The 7,630-nt window shown below is 35.5% G+C and overlaps 1 pseudogene; it reads left to right on the top strand.

The window, feature by feature from the left end:
• The first annotated feature begins 420 nt into the window (after window positions 1–420).
• Window positions 421–1,950, top strand: LOC120150909 (annotated as a pseudogene).
• The last annotated feature ends 5,680 nt before the right edge of the window (window positions 1,951–7,630 follow it).

Genomic DNA, 7,630 nt, shown 5'->3' with positions numbered 1-7,630 from the left:
AAAAACCACGCCAAAGAGATGAGATAAGCTTAAATCACAAATTTCCTTGGCCCCTCGGCCAACTGTATTACTAAAGCTTAGCCTCGTTTATTAAAACAATCAACCATTATTTAAAAATTTTAAAAAATGATTAAAAATGTGTATGCATAGTTATATACAATGCACATATGTGTGGGAAAAAACTATTAATACAATTAAATTTTTTAATTATCCCAGTCATATAACTACAATTAAGCAGTACTTTCCTCTTAATTATATTTTACCGACGTTAATTTTTTTCTCCTATATTCATTCGCATTATTTTTTTCCGGAAAGAAGTAGTATTTAATTATTTACTTTTCACCCCGAAAGGAGTAATATTTTCAAATCGTAGAGTGACGTGAGAATTTTTTTAACTCAACCATGATTAACAGGGAACAATTAGGGGTTGGAGAACCAGTTTATAATCAAGAGAGCTGCTGCTCTTCTTAGACTTAGATATCGATGTCCAAGAATGATAATCGGAGAATCAATCCGACTAAATCGCAGGATCGAAATACTTTCAGTTAGCTTTCCATCAGTCAACTTTAACTGCAGCAATGCACTTAATAGTCCTTGTCCCGTTGATTACCTCGCATATATCCGCCGTTATCTACCGTCAAACGACAACGAGTCGGAGTCGATGAGTGAGGATTCAGACTTACCCGTCGATGCATTTTCATGCGAACATTTTCGGATGTACGAGTTCAAGGTGAGGAGGTGCGCGCGTGGAAGGTCACATGACTGGACCGAGTGTCCGTACGCCCACCCTGGTGAGAAGGCCCGAAGAAGGGACCCGAGGAAGTTTCATTACTCCGGAACTGCTTGCCCCGACTTTCGCCAAGGAAACTGTAAAAGAGGCGATTCCTGTGAGTTCGCTCACGGCGTTTTCGAGTGTTGGCTCCACCCTGCTCGTTATCGTACTCTGCCTTGCAAGGACGGAACCAGTTGTAAAATAAGGGTTTGTTTTTGCTCACACGCCGGAACAGCTTCGGGTGTTGCCACAGCAGAACCCGATAGGAAATGGATCTGGTTCAGGTGATTTGGATCATGTTGGTTTTCCCATGCGCCACCGTCAGGAGTTTGGTTCTTCACCAACTTCCATTTTTGGCTTCGCCTCCTTTATCCTCATCTTCTGAATCACCTGCTACGTCACCCAGGGTCTCATTTAATTCAGTGAATGAACTTGGTGCTTTTATGCGAAGTCTGCAGCTTGGTAAGGCCAAAATGAGTTGTGCCTGTTCCCAGGACTGCAAATGGGATCGGGATTCGGTTCTCCTCGTGGTTCCACACTCCCACCAGGCTTTTGCAGCTCTCCTTCAACTCCAACCCGTACACCGACTCGGTCTAGCCTCGGCAAGTGTGACTTCTGGGAATGCAACGCTTTCGAAGAGGAACCTGCGATGGAGAGAGTGGAGTCTGGGAGAGACTTAAGGGCAAGGATGTATGCGAAGCTGAGCAAGGAAAATTTTCTTGGCCGTCTTCAACCAACAGGGTCGGGTCCTGATGTTGGATGGGTATCTGAATTGGTGAACTGAAGCTGGTTCTTCGGAAAGGATTGGCTACTTGCCATCTGTTTTTATTTTACTATTGAAATTTAAACCAAAACCGGTGGCCTATTGATGATGCATCTGGTTTGTTTATTTGGCACTGTATATAGACGACGGGGAAAGGGAGATCGGAGAAGTCTCTATTTTGTGGTGTTACTGCCTCCTTTTCTTCGATATTGTTCATGGAACAAAAGAATTGCAACTTTTGTGAACCACTATGAATCGTGCTTTCCTTCCGGGTTTCTCTGTAAATTTTCCTATCGTGGTTAATCAATGTAATATATTTCTTCTTCTTATTTTCCGAAACTTGCTTAGTGGTTTAGAATTGAAAAGCAAATCTGTTCCTCAATAAGCTCTAATTATAATTATGAGCTTCATTGAAGTTGGTTCCTCAATAAACAAACTTGTTCAGTGGTTCTTCCATTAAGGTTCACAAAATATATAGTAATAAAAAGATTGGAAGATATATCAGTCTTCTCATTTCCATTTCAAGGTGGGGTTTGGGGTAAAACTTATCTTCGAGTCGATGGATCCTGGAAATATTAGACTATAAGTTCATCATATGTCTTTTACCATCTACATCTAGAAAGATACCGGTTTGTTGAGATTCTCAGACTTTGTGAGTTATTTGGGAAATTTGAATTGGTTATGCACAATTTTCTTGTTTAGCATATATTTTATTCAACCAATTCTATTACTGATTATTTATAATTATAATATGATTAAATCACATCTTAGAAAAATAATCAATCTAATATGTATAGACCGGAAAGTCTTAGGAGGAGGGTGAGGTGTTAACTGTGTAATCTGAATTGATTCTCTTTTTCCTTTATTTTTTGGTAAACTATAGCATTTACCACTTAACTATTCAGCTCTTTTACTTCTACCATTGATCTTTTAATTTTATCAATCATACCACTTAACTATTTAATTTATTCAATCAAGCTGCTCGCCTTTAATATCTAGCGGAGATGTTGATGTGAGAATTAATAAAATCAGTATAATTATATATTTAATCATCAATACTTATATGTTCTATCAATTTGGTCATAAAATAAATTTAATCCACCAATTAGATGGTGACACATGTCACCATTAGATTAAATATTTTTCCTATAATTTATATATTTATCTTCCAACCAGATGGTGACATGTGTCACCATTTGATTGAATGAAAACCAAATAAGAAATGAAGAAAGAAGAACAAAAGGGGCAAGAGGGTTCAAACCTAGATCCCTGGATTAGCTTGTGCATGCCTTCCCATTGAGCTAAGCTCCATGTTTGTGTTTTTAATTATACAATTCCGTATATTTTTAATTATTGACTCAAAGATTATATATAATTCATATATAATTTGAAATTGAAATTTTTAAAATTAAATTAAAAAATTCAAGTTCAAATTATATATAGTTTTTTAATTATAAATGTGAAAAAGAAAATATTAAATTTATTTTTAAAATATATAAATCTTAAATTTAATTTTTATTTTTATCTTAAACTTTTACTAGCACTTACTAGAATATATATGGTATTGTAAAAGTAATGACACAAAAATGGTGCTTGGGTTAGTGGTAAGGCGTGCACAAGCTAATCCCAATGACCTAGGTTTAAATCCTTATGCCCATTTGTTCTATTTGGTGACACATCTAATTGGTGGATTAAATTTATTTTAAGACCAAATTGATAGGATGTATAAGTATTGATGGCTAAATGTATAATTATGTCGATTTTATTAATTGACACGTCAGCATTACTGTTAGATATTAACGACAAGTGGATTGATTGAATAAATTAAATAGTTAAGTGATTTAGTTGACAAAATTGAAAGAACAATAGTAAAAGTAAAAGGTTAAATAGTTAAGTGATCAATGATATAGTTTACCCTTATTTATTTTTCTCTTAATTGCAAGTGTGTGATCTTATCTACACAATAAAAGTGATTATTTGTATAAAATAATAAAAATATTAAAATATATTTTAAAAGTACTATTTAAAATTTAAAAATGTATCATAAGATACAAAATAATAAATTATTTGTAACACCCACAGACCGATGTGGGTGACCACATCCGATCTAAGATGTTATATTAGGGCCACCGGAGCGGCACACAGTAAAAATCTCGGAAAAATTTAAAATTTCTTTTAAAATGTGTAAAATCATAAAACCATTTATAATTAAAATACAAGTTCGAAAAATCATTCATAAATTACAGACATAATTAAAATCATACACGTTAAGACTCGAATATAAAAAACAGAATAACATCTACATGCCCCCTAAACACATGCATCGTACTCTGCAAGTAACGCCGGGGGAAATTCTTTATTGATGTCGATAGTTGCACTGGTTCAATCTTTTTAACCTGAAAAGGGTTAGTAACAAAGTGATCTTTGGGAAGCTCAATAATACAATACTACCAGATGATGCTGAAGAACATGCAGATAACAGGTAAGCATAAAACTTTCTTATCGATCCAAACGTCTACAGGTTTTCAGAATGAGCTAAGTTTCTATGGATATTTCTTCGAGTAACAGAAATAAAGATTACAGTTCAGAGGAAACATTCAGAGAACCAGGTTCAGGAGATCGGAATAGGGTGTCTAGTGTGTTCCCGCAAAACCAGTGAAAAATACATATCTTTTTAAAATAATAAGAATTTAAAACATATGTTTAAAATAGTAGTAAAACCCTCCAACCAAACGTCATATGTAGTTCCCCTAAACTGAATAACCTAATAGAGCACCTTGGGGCCTGAAAGCCTACCCAAGAAAGTTCTCAGGGCTACGAGGCCTACCCAAGAAGAATCTCGGGGTCACAAGGCCTACCCAAGAAAGATCTCAGGGCCACAGAGCCTACCCAAGGGTTGTCTTAGGTCCATAAGGAATTATCAGTCGGTGTTGAACCTATACAAGGAATTACCAGCAGCGACTGAACCTACAAGAGTCTTCAGTCATACCAAAGTCCTAGAGTACTCCGTATAAACATAATTTCAGTCAGTAAACATAGATATAAAAAATATGAGCAGAGATCAGAGATCAGAACAGAAATCAGAGAAAACATCTATATGATCAGGGAACACACTAGAGGTTCCAGATATTATTCGGATGCGATTGGTATTTATCAGATAGGGAGTTATGAAACTTCTATAAACTGATTATATTCAGAAATGAGATCCTCATAATAGGTTTTGATAGCTGATAAATTCATCAGTTATTCAGAACGTGATTTATCAGGATCATAAAGTATTCATATATTTTTAGGAGGCACTATGCAATCAGAAAGGTATTCAGAATCCTATGCATCGGAGTTACTTGTGTTTTCATGAATGACATGAGTAATTCCATTATTCAGGAAATCAAAGGCATTTTGGGCTTTAGGTTTACGGAGAATTCTTAGTGATTTGAGCTAATAAGGGAGAAATGAATATTCAAGGCATTTACGATTTGTGTCGATCTATCAAAATATCGAGTTAACTCGAACTGTACAAATCCTAGCAATGATGTTTGTCAACCGGTCAAATCGTTGCACTTCAAGGGTATTCACTCTTTAATACAAACAACTCTTGTCTATTGGTCATCTTCATAATCATCGTTGAATGGGTCTTATGGAGACAAACATATATTCCTATGGTCTTTATTTTATTTTCACATTGTAACGATATCAGGAAATGTTGACGTACTTGATTTGTGGTTTATAACCCTTTGGGACGATACATCATATAAGTTCATCATCGTTTCTAGACTTATCCAAGTCACTCACTTAATCCTACGTCATTGAGGTTACTTAGGTCATTTAATAGTCAAGTTTATCCTAGTCACTTCAGAGTTTCCAGATAAATTCTATCGTTTTCGAAATTCCAATACATACAATACTTCCATTCCGTTTACTTGGTCATATAATATAGTCATATTGGTATAAAAGGTTGATTTGTTCATTTCAAAGCTAAGGGTATTTAGTTATTCCAGAGCTTGGACGTGCTTTGAATCATATTACACTTCAGGGGCATTCCAATTAAATCATGAATTTAATCAGTGATTCCAAGATTCAAGTGGATCATAATTTAAGTTCTCAAGTCGTCTCCATTATCATGTTCATCCATAGTCTATTTTACTCTTTAAGGGTATTATCGTTATTTCATTCAATTCTGTCAGTGGCATTACTTCTGATAACTTAGGCTTAAAGTATTCTAGTTCCTTTAGAGTTTAAAGTACTTTGCTCAATTGATCACTGGAGGTTATTTTCACCACTAGGGGAAGTCTTGGTCTTTTTTTCATTATAAGGGCATTTTCATAATTTTACCCCATAATGTTATTTTTGGTAATTTCTTATCCAAATATTTCCAACATTTAACCTTTAACAATATTAATCAGAATTTACGTGTTCTGAGATTGATTGATTTATTGATTAAATCATTGAACTGAGATTTATTTCCGATCAGTCTACCAATTTCTTTTTCGAGCAGTCAGAGTCTTATACAATGTTCCATCTTTATTCCAATTTCTGTCTGAGTCCAATGATAGTTAACTACACCTAATGGATCAATCTTTTGGATTCATGCATTTATCATTTATCAGTGAGTTCCGAAAAGCATACAAAAAGTAGTAGAGTATTACATCAGTTTTCGTGCCATATCGATCGATCATTTAAAATCCATTCGATCATCCTCAAACTTTAATTCAATGTCCAATAATTCCTCGGATACATAACAAACGAATTTACGTTAGAAACTGAACTTAAATGAGAAAACGACTTGAATCCGAAGATAAAATATTGAAAAATGCTATCGGGTGAGAATTTAGCAAAACAGACTTCGGATTCGGACTTAGGATATCGAAAAACATAAAATAGGGCTTTTTGGAAAAGTTGAATTTTTGGGTCAAAGTTAACGGTCAAAGTTAACAGGTTAACTCAGACGAGTTGACTCTGACGAGTTAACTCAGAAGAGATGACTCAGTCCGGGTTGACTCGGTCAGATCAACCAGACCCTATTCGACTGGATCGATTCAATCAGGCTAGACCGGTTTCAGAAGCTTCCTGGACCGACAGAGAAACCCCACACGCACTACCGACGCGTAACGGCATGTGCGGCGGTGATGGGGGCCATTTTGAACGGTCGATTCTCCCCTGAGCAATAATACACTTAAATCAATCCACAATATCCCAATATTCAATACAAAACAACTTAAATCAACCCAAATTATTATTCGAAACCTTAACCACCGGCGATCGACGAAAACAAAGATGATGCTTCAACCCACGGGTTAGGTCACGAGCGCCTGAGGACGGTGATGCTAATGGCGAAGGCGGTGAGACGAGACGACGACGGAGGCGTAAGCGTAAGCGATCGGAATCGAAAGAAAACAGGAACGACATTTGCCTTTCCCCGCGAAGCTCCGAACGATGATTTACGATGTTTCACGGCATTGTTCAGTGCGGGGAGACTTGGGTTTTGGTCGCGGATCGATGGGGAGTTGAACGGGGGTAATGGCACGTTTTACGGTGACCAGATGACGAGGATTTGAGGTGATAAAGGTCGGTAGGGGTTAGGGTAAATGATTTGGGGGTTTTCTAATTTTGGGGATTTGGAAGAAATTAATCGGTTTTATCTAACCAAATATAAATGGGTTAATTTGAGATTGAGTCCCTCAATTATCGTCAAGTTTGCACAATAGCCATTATATTTCAAAATCTTGTAATTTGACCCCTAAATTAGGATGTGACATTATTTACTATTAATTATTAAAATTAAATCAAAATAATATATTATATTATATATGGGTTAAGATCCACTTACATCCTTTGATTTCCCTCATTCAACGATTTTAAAAAATGAAAAACTTTTTAATTTTACACTATGTAATTTGATCCTATTACATCCATTTAGTTTGACACCTTTTAAAAACTGTTAGATAAGAGAAATCAAAAGTTGAGATTAATAGAAAGAAATTGGAAGATATTCATTGAAAAAAATAGTTAACCTAAGCTTTTGATTTCTCCTCATCTAACGTTCATAAAACTCTTAGTTTTACACTGTGTGTAAGTGGATCATAACTCATATATAT

Source organism: Hibiscus syriacus, unplaced genomic scaffold (genome assembly GCF_006381635.1).
Source record: "Hibiscus syriacus cultivar Baekdansim isolate YM2019G1 unplaced genomic scaffold, ASM638163v2 tig00002793_pilon, whole genome shotgun sequence".
In the NCBI taxonomy this organism is placed as follows: Eukaryota; Viridiplantae; Streptophyta; class Magnoliopsida; order Malvales; family Malvaceae; genus Hibiscus; species Hibiscus syriacus.
Note: the sequence above shows the minus strand (reverse complement) of the source record. Positions and strands in the feature narration are given on the sequence as shown.